At 49.5% G+C, this 16,904-nt stretch overlaps 1 long non-coding RNA gene across 1 annotated transcript in view; it reads left to right on the plus strand.

Moving 5' to 3' along the window:
- Positions 1–16,904, plus strand: part of LOC122471540 — a 48,222-nt gene that overhangs the window by 26,606 nt on the left and 4,712 nt on the right. The window lies entirely within an intron of this gene.

Raw genomic sequence — 16,904 nt, forward strand, 5'->3', positions numbered from 1 at the left:
CCACCCATCCATCCTTCCATCCATCCTTCCATTCATCCATCCATCCATCCATCCATCTTTCCATCCATCCTTCCATCCATCCATCCATCCATTCATCCATCCTTCCATCCACCCATCCATTCACCCATCCATCCTTCCATCCATTCTTCCATCCACCCATCCATCTTTCCATCCATCCTTCCATCCATTCATCCATCCATTCATCCATCCATCTTTCCATCCATCCTTCCATCCATCATCCACCCATCCATCCATTCATCCATCCTTCCATCCACCCATCCATCCACCCATCCATCCTTCCATCCACCCATCCATCCTTCCATCCATCCATCCATCCATCCTTCCATCCATCATCCACCCATCCATCCATTCATCCATCCTTCCATCCACCCATCCATCCTTCCATCCATCCTTCCATCTACCCATCCATCGTTCCATCCAGCGTTCCATCCATCCATCATCCACCCATCTATCCATTCATCCATCCTTCCATCCACCCATCCATCCTTCCATCCATCCTTCCATCCATCCATCCATGCATCCTTCCATCGTTCCATCCATCCATCATCCACCCATCCATCCAGTCATCCATCCTTCCATCCACCCACCCATCCTTCCATCCAACCTTCCATCCATCCATCCATCCATCCCTCCATCCATCGTTCCATCCATCCATCATCCACCCATCCATCCATTCATCCATCATCCATCCATCCATTCATCCATCCTTCCATGCACCCATCCTTCCTTCCATCCATCCTTCCATCCTTCCATCCATCCATCCATCCATCCTTCCATCCATCGTTTCATCCATCCATCATCCACCCATCCATCCATACACCCATTCATCCATCCTTCCATCCACCCATCCATCCTTCCATCCATCCTTCCATCCATCCTTCCATCCATCCATCCTTCCATCCATCCTTCCGTCCATTCATCATCCACACATCCATTCTTTGATCCATCATCCATCCTTTCATCCATCCTTCCATCCACCCATCCATCCTTCCATCCATTCTTCCATCCACCCATCCATCTTTCCATCCATCCATCCATTCATCCATCCTTCCATCCACCCATCCATCCTTCCATCCATCCTTCCATCTACCCATCCATCGTTCCATCCATCCATCATCCACCCATCTATCCATTCATCCATCCTTCCATCCACCCATCCATCCTTCCATCCATCCTTCCATCCTTCCATCCATCCTTCCATCCATCGTTCCATCCATCCATCATCCACCAATCCATCCATTCATCCATCATCCATCCATCCATTCATCCATCCTTCCATGCACCCATCCATCCACCCATCCAACCTTCCATCCATCCATCCATCCTTCCATCCATCATACACACATCCATCCATTCATCCATCATCCACCCATCCATCCATTCATTCATCCTTCCATCCATCCATCCTTCCATCCATCCTTCCATCCATCCATCATCCACACATCCATCCATTCATCCATCATCCATCCATTCATCCATCCTTCCATCCAACCATCCATCCTTCCACCCATTCTTCCATCCACCCATCCATCTTTCCATCCATCCTTCCATCCATCCATCCATCCATCCTTCCATCCATCCTTCCATCCATCCATCATCCACACATCCATCCATTCATCCATCATCCATCCATCCGTTCATCCATCCTTCCATCCACCCATCCATCCTTCCATCCATCCTTCCATCCATCCATCCATCCATCCTTCCATCCATCCATCATCCACCCATCCATCCATTCATCCATCCTTCCATCCACCCATCCTTCCTTCCATCCATCCTTCGATCCATCCATCCATCCATCCATCGTTCCATCCATCCATCATCCACCCATCCATCCATTCATCCATCCTTCCATCCACCCATCCATCCTTCCATCCATCCATCCATCCATCCACCCATCCATCCTTCCATCCATCCATCATCTACCCATCCATCCAGTCATCCATCCTTCCATCCACCCATCCATCCTTCCATCCATCATCCACCCATCCATCCATTCATCCATCCTTCCATCCACCCATCCATCCTTCCATCCATCCATCATCCACCCATCCATCCAGTCATCCATCCTTCCATCCACCCACCATCCTTCCATCCATCCATCCATCCTTCCATCCATCATCGACCCATCCATCCATTCATCCATCCTTCCATCCACCCATCCATCCTTCCATCCATCCTTCCATGTACACATCAATCGTTCCATTCAGCGTTCCATCCATCCATCATCCACTCATCTATCCAGTCATCCATCCTTCCATCCACCCATCCATCCTTCCATCCATCCTTCCATCCATCCATCCACCCTTCCATCCATCGTTCCATCCATCCATCATCCACCCATCCATCCAGTCATCCATCCTTCCATCCACCCATCCATCCTTCCATCCACCTTCCATCCATCCATCCATCCTTCCATCCATCCTTCCATCCATCCATCATCCACACATCCATCCATTCATCCATCATCCATCCATCCATTCATCCATCGTTCCATCCACCCATCCATCTTTCCATCCTTCTATCCATCCATCCATCCTTTCATCCACCCATCTTTCCATCCATCCTTCCATCCATCATCCACCCATCCATCCATTCATCCATCCTTCCATCCACCCATCCATCCTTCCATCCATCCTTCCATCCATCCATCCATCCATTCACCCATCCATCCTTCCATCCATCCATCATCCACAGATCCATCCATTCATCCATCCTTCCATCCACCAATCCATACTTCCATCCATCCTTCCATCCATCCATCCATCCTTCCATCCATCGTTCCATCCATCCATCATCCACCCATCCATCCATCCATCCATCCTTCCATCCACCCATCCATCCTTCCATCCATCCCTCCATCCACCCATACATCCTTCTATCTATCCTTCCATCCATCCATCCATCCATCCTTCCATTCATCGTTCCATCCATCCATCATCCACCCATCCATCCATTCATCCATCCTTCCATCCACCCATCCATCCTTCCATCCATCCTTCCATCCATCCATCCACCCATCCATCCTTCTCTCCATCCTTCCATCCATCCATCCATCCATCCTTCCATTCATCGTTCCATCCATCCATCATCCACCCATCCATCCATTCATCCATCCTTCCATCCACCCATCCGTCCTTTCATCCATCCTTCCATCCATCCATCCATCCATTCACCCATCCATCCTTCCATCTATCCATCATCCACCCATCCATCCATTCATCCATCCTTCCATCCACCCATCCATCCTTCCATCCATCCTTCCATCCACCCACCCATCCTTCCATCCATCCTTCCATCTACCCATCCATCGTTCCATCCATCGTTCCATCCATCCATCATCCACCCATCTATCCAATCATCCATCCTACCATCCACCCATCCATCCACCCATCCATCCTTCCATCCATCCTTCCATCCATCCATCCATCCATCCATCCATCCTTCCATCCATCGTTCCATCCATCCATCATCCACCCATCCATCGATTCATCCATCCTTCCATCCACCCATCCATCCTTCTGTCCATCCTTCCATCCATCCATCCATCCTTCCATCCATCCTTCCATCCATCCATCATCCACACATCCATCCATTCATCCATCATCCATCCATCCATTCATCCATCCTTCCATCCACCCATCCATCCTTCCATCCATTCTTCCATCCACCCATCCGTCTTTCCATCCATCCTTCCATCCATCTATCCATCCATTCATCCATCCATCTTTCCATCCATCCTTCCATCCATCATCCACCCATCCATCCATTCATCCATCCTTCCATCCACCCATCCATCCTTCCATCCATCCATCCATCCATCCTTCCATCCATCTTTCCATCCATCCATCATCCACACATCCATCCATTCATCCATCCTTCCATCCACCCATGCATCCTTCCATCCATCCTTCCATCCACCCATGCATCCTTCCATCCATCCTTCCATCCACCCATCCATCTTTCCATCCATCCTTCCATCCATCATCCACCCATCTATCCATTCATCCATCCTTCCATCCACCCATCCATCCTTCCATCCATCCTTTCATCCATCCATCCTTCCATCCACCCATCCATCCTTCCATCCATCCTTCCATCCACCCATCCATCCTTCTATCCATCCTTCCATCCATCCATCCATCCATCCTTCCATCCATCGTTCCATCCATCCATCATCCACCCATCCATCCATTCATCCATCCTTCCATCCACCCATCCATCCTTCCATCCATCCTTCCATCCATCCATCATCCACACACCCATCCATCGATCCATCCATCCATCATCCACCCATCCATCCATTCATCCATCCTTCCATCCACCCACCCGTCCTTCCATCCTTCCCTCCATCCATCCATCCATCGTTCCATCCATCCATCCATCCTTCCATCCATCATCCACCCATCCATCCATTCATCCATCCTTCCATCCACCCATCCATCCTTCCATCCATCCTTCCATCCATCCTTCATCCACACACCCATCCATCGTTCCATCCATCCATCATCCACCCATCCATCCATTCATCCATCTTTCCATCCACCCATCCATCCTTCCATCCATCCATCATCCACCCATCCATCCATTCATCCATCCTTCCATCCACCCATCCATCCTTCCATCCATCCTTTCATCCACCCATCCATCGTTCCATCCATCCATCCATCCTTCCATCCATCATCCACCCATCCATCCATTCATCCATCCTTCCATTCATCCTTCCATCTACCCATCCATCGTTCCATCCATCGTTCCATCCATCCATCATCCACCCATCTATCCAATCATCCATCCTTCCATCCACCCATCCATGCATCCATCCATCATCCACCCATTCATCCATTCATCCATCCTTCCATCCACCCTTCCATCCATTCATCCATCCTCCCATCCACCCATCCATCCTTCCATCCATCCTTCCATCCACCCATCCATCCTTCCATCCATCCATCCATCCTTCCATCCATCCATCTATCGTTCCATCCATCCATCATCCACCCATCCATCCATTCATCCATCTTTCCATCCACCCATCCACCCTTCCATCCATCCTTCCATCCATCATCCACCCATCCATCCATTCATCCACCCATCCATCCTTCCATCCATCCTTCCATCCATCCATCCATCTATCCATCCATCTTTCCATCCATCCATCCATCGATCCTTCCATCCATCGTTCCATCCATCCATCATCCACCCATCCATCCATCCATTCTTCTATACATCCATCATCCATCCATCCATCCATTCATCCATCCTTCCATCCACCCATCCGTCCACCCATCCACTCATCCATCCTTCCATCCATCCTTCCATCCATCCATCCATCCATCCTTCCATCCATCATCCACCCATCCATCCATTCATCCATCCTTCCATCCACCCATCCATCCTTCCATCCATCCTTTCATCCACCCATCCATCGTTCCATCCATCGTTCCATCCATCCATCATCCACCCATCCATCCATCCATTCTTCTATACATCCATCATCCACCCATCCATCCATTCATCCATCCTTCCATCCACCCATCCATCCACCCATCCACTCATCCATCCTTCCATCCATCCTTCCATCCATCCATCCATCCATCCTTCCATCCATCATCCACCCATCCATCCATTCATCCATCCTTCCGTCCACCCATCCATCCTTCCATCCATCCTTTCATCCACCCATCCATCGTTCCATCCATCGTTCCATCCATCCATCATCCACCCATCCATCCAATCATCCATCCTTCTATCCACCCATCCATTCTTCTATCTATCTTTCCATCCATCCATCCTTCCATCCATCGTTCCATCCATCCATCATCCACCCAACCATCCATTCATCCATCCTTCCATCCACCCATCCATCCTTCCATCCATCCTTCCATCCATCCATCCATCCTTCCATCCATCCTTCCATCCATCCATCATCCACACATCCATCCATTTATCCATCATCCACCCATCCATCCATCCATTCATCCATCCATCCATCCACCCATGCATCCTTCCATCCATCCTTTCATCCATCCATCCATCTTTCCATCCATCCTTCCATCCATCCATCCATTCATCCATCTTTCCATCCATCCTTCCATCCATCATCCACCCATCCATCCATCCATCCATCCACCCATCCATCCTTCCATCCATCCATCCGTCCTTCCATCCATCGTTCCATCCATCCATCATCCACCCATCCATCCATCCATCCATCCTTCCATCCACCCATCCATCCTTCCATCCATTCTTCCATCCACCCATCCATCCTTCCATCCATCCGTCCATCCATCCATCTATCCTTCCATCCATCGTTCCATCCATCCATCTACCACCCATCCATCCATTCATCCATCATTCCATCCACCCATCCATCGTTCCATCCATCCTTCCATCCATCCATCCATCCTTCCATCCATCGTTCCATCCATCCATCATCCACCCATCCATCCATTCATCCATCCTTCCATCCACCCATCCATCCTTCCAACCATCCATCCATCCACCCATCCATCCTTCCATCCATCCATCATCCACCCATCCATCCATTCATCCATCCGTCCATCCACCCATTCATCCACCCATCCATCCTTCCATCCATCGTTCCATCCATCCATCATCTATCCATTCATCCATCCTTCCATCTACCCATCCATCCTTCCATCCATCCTTCCATGCATCCATCATCCACCCATCCATCAATTCATCCATTCATCCATCCACCCATCCATCCTTCCATCCATCCTTCCATCCATCCATCCATCCTTCCATCCATTCTTCCATCCATTCATCATCCACACATCCATCCATTCATCCATCATCCATCCATTCATCCATTCATCCATCCTTCCATCCACTCTTCCATCCATTCATCCATCCTCCCATCCACCCATCCATCCTTCCATCCATCCTTCCATCCACCCATCCATCCTTCCATCCATCCATCCATCCATTCATCCATCCTTCCATCCACCCATCCATTCACCCATCCTTCCTTCCATCCATTCTTCCATCCACCCATCCATCTTTCCATCCATCCTTCCATCCATCCATCCATCCATTCATCCATCCATCTTTCCATCCATCCTTCCATCCATCATCCATTCATCCATCCTTCCATCCACCCATCCATCCACCCATCCACTCATCCATCCTTCCATCCATCCTTCCATCCATCCATCCATCCATCCTTCCATCCATCATCCACCCATCCATCCATTCATCCATCCTTCCATCCACCCATCCATCCTTCCATCCATCCTTCCATCTACCCATCCATTGTTCCATCCAGCGTTCCATCCATCCATCATCCACCCATTTATCCATTCATCCATCCTTCCATCCACCCATCCATCCTTCCATCCATCCTTCCATCCATCCATCCATCCATCCTTCCATCGTTCCATCCATCCATCATCCACCCATCCATCCTGTCATCCATCCTTCCATCCACCCATCCATCCTTCCATCCAACCTTCCATCCATCCATCCATCCATCCTTCCATCCATCGTTCCATCCATCCATCATCCACCCATCCATCTATTCATCCATCATCCATCCATCCATTCATCCATCCTTCCATGCACCCATCCTTCCTTCCATCCATCCTTCCATCCTTCCATCCATCCATCCATCCATCCTTCCATCCATCGTTCCATCCATCCATCATCCACCCATCCATCCATACACCCATTCATCCATCCTTCCATCCACCCATCTATCCTTCCATCCATCCTTCCATCCATCCTTCCATCCATCCATCCTTCCATCCATCCTTCCATCCATCCATCATCCACACATCCATTCTTTCATCCATCATCCATCCATTCACCATCCTTCCATCCACCCATCCATCCTTCAATCCATTCTTCCATCCACCCATCCATCTTTCCATCCATCCATCCATTCATCCATCCTTCCATCCACCCATCCATCCTTCCATCCATCCTTCCATCTACCCATCCATCGTTCCATCCATCCATCATCCACCCATCTATCCATTCATCCATCCTTCCATCCACCCATCCATCCTTCCATCCATCCTTCCATCCATCCTTCCATCCTTCCATCCATCCTTCTATCCATCGTTCCATCCATCCATCATCCACCAATCCATCCATTCATCCATCATCCATCCATCCATTCATCCATCCTTCCATGCACCCATCCATCCACCCATCCATCCTTCCATCCACCCATCCAACCTTCCATCCATCCATCCATCCTTCCATCCATCATACACACATCCATCCATTCATCTATCATCCACCCATCCATCCATTCATTCATCCTTCCATCCATCCATCCATCCATCCTTCCATCCATCCTTCCATCCATCCATCATCCACACATCCATCCATTCATCCATCATCCATCCATCCATTCATCCATCCTTCCATCCACCCATCCATCCTTCCATCCATCCTTCCATCCATCCATCCATCCATCCTTCCATCCATCCATCATCCACCCATCCATCCATTCACCCATCCTTCCATCCACCCATCCATCCTTCCATCCATCCTTCGATCCATCCATCCATCCATCCATCGTTCCATCCATCCATCATCCACCCATCCATCCATTCATCCATCCTTTCATCCACCCATCCATCCTTCCATCCATCCATCCATCCATCCACCCATCCATCCCTCCATCCATCCATCATCCACCCATCCATCCAGTCATCCATCCTTCCATCCACCCATCCATCCTTCCATCCATCCATCCATCCTTCCATCCATCATCCACCCATCCATCCATTCATCCATCCTTCCATCCACCCATCCATCCTTCCATCCATCCATCATCCACCCATCCATCCAGTCATCCATCCTTCCATCCACCCATCCATCCTTCCATCCATCTATCTATCCATCCTTCCATCCATCATCCACCCATCCATCCATTCATCCATCCTTCCATCCACCCATCCATCCTTCCATCCATCCTTCCATCTACCCATCCATCGTTCCATTCAGCGTTCCCTCCATCCATCATCCACCCATGTATCCATTCATCCATCCTTCCATCCTTCCATCCATCCTTCCATCCATCCATCCATCCTTCCATCCATCGTTCCATCCATCCATCATCCACCCATCCATCCAGTCATCCATCCTTCCATCCACCCATCCATCCTTCCATCCAACCTTCCATCCATCCATCCATCCATCCTTCCATCCATCCATCATCCACACATCCATCCATTCATCCATCATCTATCCATCCATTCATCCCTCGTTCCATCCACCCATCCATCTTTCCATCCTTCCATCCATCCATCCATCTTTTCATCCACCCATCTTTCCATCCATCCTTCCATCCATCATCCACCCATCCATCCATTCATCCATCCTTCCATCCACCCATCCATCCTTCCATCCATCCTTCCATCCATCCATCCATCCATCCATCCATTCACCCATCCATCCTTCCATCCATCCATCATCCACAGACCATCCATTCATCCATCCTTCCATCCACCCATCCATACTTCCATCCATCCTTCCATCCATCCATCCATCCTCCATCCATCGTTCCATCCATCCATCATCCACCCATCCATCCATCCATCCATCCTTCCATCCACCCATCCATCCTTCCATCCATCCTTCCATCCACCCATACATCCTTCTATCCATCCTTCCATCCATCCATCCATCCATCCTTCCATCCATCGTTCCATCCATCCATCATCCACCCATCCTTCCATCCATCCATCCACCCATCCATCCTTCTCTCCATCCTTCCATCCATCCATCCATCCATCCTTCCATTCATCGTTCCATCCATCCATCATCCACCCATCCATCCATTCATCCATCCTTCCATCCACCCATCCGTCCTTCCATCCATTCTTCCATCCATCCATCCATCCATTCACCCATCCATCCTTCCATCTATCCATCATCCACCCATCCATCCATTCATCCATCCTTCCATCCACCCATCCGTCCTTCCATCCATCCATCCTTCCATCCACCCATCCATCCTTCCATCCATCCTTCTATCTACCCATCCATCGTTCCATCCATCGTTCCATCCATCCATCATCCACCCATCTATCCAATCATCCATCCTACCATCCACTCATCCATCCTTCCATCCATCCTTCCATCCATCCATCCATCCATCCTTCCATCCATCGTTCCATCCATCCATCATCCACCCATCCATCGATTCATCCATCCTTCCATCCACCCATCCATCCTTCTGTCCATCCTTCCATCCATCCATTCTTTCATCCATCCTTCCATCCATCCATCATCCACACATCCATCCATTCATCCATCATCCATCCATCCATTCATCCATCCTTCCATCCACCCATCCATCCTTCCATCCATTCTTCCATCCACCCATTCATCTTTCCATCCATCCTTCCATCCATCCATCCATCCATTCATCCATCCATCTTTCCATCCATCCTTCCATCCATCATCTACCCATCCATCCATTCATCCATCCTTCCGTCCACCCATCCATCCACCCATCCATCCTTCCATCCATCCATCCATCCATCCTTCCATCCATCTTTCCATCCATCCATCATCCACACATCCATCCATTCATCTATCCTTCCATCCACCCATCCATCCTTCCATCCATCCTTCCATCCACCCATGCATCCTTCCATCCATCCTTCATTCCACCCATCCATCTTTCCATCCATCCTTCCATCCATCATCCACCCATCTATCCATTCATCCATCCTTCCATCCACCCATCCATCCTTCCATCCATCCTTTCATCCATCCATCCATCCATCCACCCATGCATCCACCCATCCATCGTTCCATCCATCCATCATCCACCCATCCATCCATCCTTCCATCCACCCATCCATCCTTCCATCCATCCTTCCATCCACCCATCCATCCTTCTATCCATCCTTCCATCCATCCTTCCATCCATCCATCATCCACACATTCATATATTCATCCATCATCCACCCATCCATCCATTCATCCATCCTTCCTTCCACCCATCCATCCTTCCATCCATCCATCCATCCTTCCATCCATCCATCATCCACACATCCATACATTCATCCATCATCCACCCATCCATCCATTCATCCATCCTTCCATCCACCCATCCATCCTTCCATCCATCCATCCATCCTTCCATCCCTCATTCCATCCATCCATCATCCACCCATCCATCCATTCATCCATCCATCCACCCATCCATCCTTCCATCCATCCTTCCATCCATCCATCCATCCTTCCATCCATCCTTCCATCCATCCATCATCTACTCATCCATCCATTCATCCATCATCCACCCATCCATTCATTCTTCCATTCTTCCATCCATCCATCCATCCTTCCATCCATCCTTTCATCCATCCATCCATCCATCCATCTATCCATCCACCCATCCATCCATCCATCCATCCATCATCCACCCATCCATCCATCCATCCTTCCATCCAACCATCCATCCTTCCATCCATCCATCATCCACCCATCCATCCATTCATCCATCCTTCCATCCACCCATCCATCCTGCCATCCATCCTTCCATCCATCCTTCCATCCATCGTTCCATCCATCCATCATCCACCCATCCATCCATTCATCCATCCTTCCATTCACCCATCCAACCTTCCATCCATCCTTCCATCCATCCATCCATCCATCTTTCCATCCATCCATCCATCCATCCTTCCATCCATCGTTCCATCCATCCATCATCCACCCATCCATTCATCCATCCTTCTATGCATCCATCATCCATCCATCCTTCCATCCACCCATCCATCCATCCATCCATCTTTCCATCCATCCTAACATCCATCATTCACCCATCCATCCATCCATCCTTCTATCCATCCATCATCCACCCATCCATCCATTCATCCATCCTTCCATACACCCATCCATCCTTCCATCCATCCTTCCATCTACCCATCCATCCTTCCATCCAACCTTCCATCCATCCTTCCATCCATCCTTCCATCCACCCATCCATCCACCCATCCACCCTTCCACCCTTCCATCCATCCCTCCATCCACCCATCCATGCATCCATCCATCATTCACCCATCCATCCATTCATCCATGCTTCCATCCACCCATCCATCCATTCATCTATCCTCCATTCCACCCATCCATCCTTCCATCCATTTTTCCATCCACCCATCCATCCTTCCATCCGTCCTTCCATCCATCCATCCATCCTTCCATCCATCCATGCATCGTTCCATCCATCCATCCACCCATCTATCCATTCATCCATCTTTCCATCCACCCATCCATCCTTCCATCCATCCTTCCATACATCCAATCATCCATCCTTCCGTCTATCGTTCCATCCATCCATCATCCACCCATCCATCCATTCATGCATCCTTCCATCCACCCATCCATCCTTCCATCCATCCTTCCATCCATCCATCCTTCCATCCATCCTTCCATCCATCCATCATCCACACATCCAACCATTCATCCATCATCCACCCATCCATCCATTCATCCATCCTTCCATCCACCCTTCCATCCTTCCATCCACCCTTCCATCCTTCCATCCATCCTTCCATCCACCCTTCCATCCTTCCATCCATCCTTCCATCCATCGTTCCATCCATCGTTCCATCCATCCATCATCCATCCATTCATCCATCCTTCCATCCACCCATCCATCCTTTCATCCATCCTTTCATCCATCCACCTTCCATCCATCGTTCCACCCATCCATCATCCACCCATCCATCCATTCATCCATCCATCCATCCACCTATCCATCCTTCCATCCAGCCTTCCATCCATCCATCCTTCCATCCATTCTTCCATCCATCCATCATCCACACATCCATCCACTCATCCATCATCCACCCATCCATCCATTCATCCATCCTTCCATCCACCCTTCCATCCTTCCTTCCATCCATTCATCCATCCATCCATCTTTCCATCCATTCTTCCATCCATCATCCACCCATCCATCCATTCATCCATCCTTCCATCCACCAATCCATCCTTCCATCCATCCTTTCATCCATCCATTCATCCATCCTTCCATCCACCCATCCATCCTTCCATCCATCCTTCCATCCATCCATCTTTCCATCCATCGTTTATCCATCCATCATCCACCCGTCCATCCATTCATCCATCCTTCCATCCACCCATCCATCCTTCCATCCATCCTTCCATCCATCCATCTATCCATCCTTCCATCCATCCATCATCCACCCATCCATCCATTCATCCATCCTTCCATCCACCCATTCATCCTTCCATTCATACTTCCATCCATCCATTCATCCATCCACCCATCCATCCTTCCATCCATCCATCATCCACCCATCCATCCATTCATCCATCCTTCCATCCACCCATCCATCCTTCCATCCATCCTTCCATCCACGCATCCATCCTTCCATCCATCCATCCTTACTTCCATCCATCATCCACCCATCCATCCATTCATCCATCCTTCCATCCACCCATCCATCCTTCCATCTACCCATCCATCGTTCCATCCATCGTTCCATCCATCCATCATCCACCCATCTATCCATTCATCCATCCTTCCATCGTTCCATCCATCCATCATCCACCCGTCCATCCATCCATCCATCCATCCTTCCATCCATCGTTCCATCCATCCATCATCCACCCATCCATCCATTCATCCATCCTTCCATCCACCCATCCATCCTTCCATCCCTCCTTCCATCCATCCATCCATCCTTCCATCCATCGTTCCATCCATCCATCATCCACCCATCCATCCATTCATCCATCCTTCCATCCACCCATCCATCCTTCCATCCATCCTTCCATCCATCCATCCATCCATCCTTCCATCCATCCTTCCATCCATCCATCATCCACACATCCATCCATTCATCCATCATCCACCCATCCATCCATTCATCCATCCTTCCATCGTTCCATCCATCCATCATCCACCCGTCCATCCATTCATCCATCCTTCCATCCACCCATCCATCCTTCCATCCACCCATCCATCCTTCCATCCATCCTTCCATCCATCCATCCATCCATCCTTCCATCCATCGTTCCATCCATCCATCCATCCTTCCATCCATCGTTCCATCCATCCATCATCCACCCATCCATCCATTCATCCATCCTTCCATCCACCCATCCATCCTTCCATCCATCCTTCCATCCACCCATCCATCCTTCCTTCCATCCTTCCATCCATCCTTCCATCCATCCTTCCATCCACCCATCCATCCTTCCATCCATCCATCCATCCTCCATCCATCCTTCCATCCATCTTCCATCCATCGTTCCATCCATCCATCATCCACCCATCCATCCATTCATCCATCCTTCCATCCACCCATCCATGCACCCATCCATCCTTCCATCCACCCATCCATCCTTCCATCCATCCTTCCATCCACCCATCCATCCATCCATCCATCATCCACCCATCCATCCATTCATCCATCCTTCCATCCACCCATCCATCTTTCCATCCATCCTTCCATCCATCCATCCATCCATCCTTCCATCCATCGTTCCATCCATCCATCATCCACCCATCCATCCATTCATCCATCCTTCCATCCACCCATCCACCCTTCCATCCATCCTTCCATCCACCCATCCATCCATTCATCATCCACCCATCTATCCATTCATCCATCCTTCCATCCATCGTTCCATCCATCCATCATCCACCCATCCATCCATTCATCCATCCTTCCTTCCACCCATCCACCCTTCCATCCATCCTTCCATCCATCCATCCATCCATCCATCCTTCCATCCATCCATCCACCCACCTGTCCCTTCCTCCTTCCCTCCTTCTATCCTGCCTTCTTTTCTCCTCCCTCCCCCTCTCCTCCCTCCCTCCCTTCTGCCTCCCTCCTTTCCTTCCTTCCAGCAAATATTTTCTGAGTACCTACTATGTGCCAGGCTCTGGGCTAGGAGCTAAGGACACAGCAATGAAGAAGTATCATGCCCACGTTACTAATACCCAGCTGCCAACTAGACAGCTCTACTGGGCTGTTCCCAGGCTCCTTGATTCACCAAGACCCAAATCAAACTCTGCTACCCCCTGCACCATGAAACCCACTCTTTTCCTCTAGGACCCCTGCCAAGATAGTAGCCGTCAGCAAAATCAGAAATTCAGGGACATCCTAGACTCCTCTCCTTCACTCTTCACAGAGGCAAGTCCATCCCACCAGTTCTCCCTCTTGCATTCATCTATACCCTCCCTTCTGCACCACCGTCCTGGTTCAGGCTGTTATAATTTCTTGCCTTAATTCCATTCCAGTTTCCCAGCGAGGAGATGGTCAATCTCCGCAGTTCAGCCACATTGTGCACCCTGGATCTTTTTTCCACTCTTCCTGCCAGGCTCTGTGCCCCAGGAGGCTGATTTCCGTGGGCTCTATCACCTGGCCTCCTTTTCTGTCTGGCATCCAGTCACATTTGGCCAACGGGAGGAGCCCGCAGGAGATCAAAGGGTGCGGAAGGGTAGCCGAGGTATTGGAGGTGTTCCTATTTCCCCTTGCCCCTCACCAGCCCTGCTCTTCCGCTGCCTCCCTGGGGTTCCGGAAGTGGCTGCGCTCTTCTGGGCCATGGCTCTGCAGAGTTCGGTAACACTGCTCCCTAACCCCTTCAGCCTTGGAGTGACTGCGCCCACGATAGCTAGACTCCAGGGGCTCCATCAGCCCTTGGTGCACTGAACGCGGCAGAAATCTCAGGAAACAGTCTCTTTATTAAATTACCTTAAATTCTTTTTTTTTTTTTAGAATTTTTTTAATGTTCATTTATTTCTGAGACAGAGAGAGACAGAACATGAGCAGGGGAGGGGCAGAGAGAGAGAGAGAGAGAGAGAGAGAGAGAGGGAGACACAGAATCCGAAGCAGGCTCCAGGCTCTGAGCTGTCAGCACAGGGCCCAACGCGGGGCTCGAACTCACAGACCGCGAGATCATGACCTGAGCTGAAATCGGGCGCTCAACCGACTGAACCACCCAGGCGCCCCAAAATTAGCTTAAATTCTTAAATTTTCCTTTTCATGCCAGAATCTTGACTCACAAGGCATCCCACAGTCAGGATAAATTCCACGTGACACACTATTGGGATTATTCTCCCAGTTGTTTAGTTTCCCTCCTCTGTTACTGGAACTCTAGATGTGCAAGTACTTTGATTTTTTTCTCCATAAGTTTAAGCAGCTTTCCCAGGAGAGAGGTTTCCCTGGGTCTAGCTCTCTGCTCTTTCAAACAACAATTTATTTTTATTTTTTTAAAATATTTATTCATATATTTCTGAGAGAGAGAGAGAGAGAGAGAGAGAGAGAGAGAGGCAGAAAGACAGGGAGAGAGAGAGAATCCCAAGTAGGCTCCATGCTGTCAGCACAGAGACCAATGCAGGGCTCAAACTCACAAACTGTGAGATCATGACCCGGAATCAAGAGTGAGATGCTTAACCTAATGAGCCACCCAAGCACCCCTCAAACAGTAATTTAAAGAATTCTTTTTTCCTCTGGGACACCTGGCTGGCTCAGTCAGTAGAACATGAGACTCTTGATCTTGGGATCTGTGAATTCTAGCCCCATGTGGGGCATAGTTTGTCTTTAAAACAAATTTTTTTCTGTAATGTTTATTTTTAACACCGAGTGTGAATATTGCGGTCAATGTGGTCTCCTAGATAGAATCTCTCTAGGTCAGATCCTCGACGTGGGATGGCTGGTCCATGGAAGACGGATCTTTGCAAAAGTTTTTGACAGTGGTTTGTTTGGCTGTTCTCGATTTTGTTTTTTCAAGGATTTAGGTAGGATTGTGTGGGAAAGCCTGGGAATCTCTCTCCTAGTGAAAGGATTTGTCAAGGCTTCTTCCAGAAAAAGGGAGTCACGGTGCGCCCTCTGGTGGCTGCTTTCTCCACTTAC

This window comes from Prionailurus bengalensis, chromosome E3, assembly GCF_016509475.1.
Source record: "Prionailurus bengalensis isolate Pbe53 chromosome E3, Fcat_Pben_1.1_paternal_pri, whole genome shotgun sequence".
NCBI lineage: Eukaryota > Metazoa > Chordata > Mammalia > Carnivora > Felidae > Prionailurus > Prionailurus bengalensis.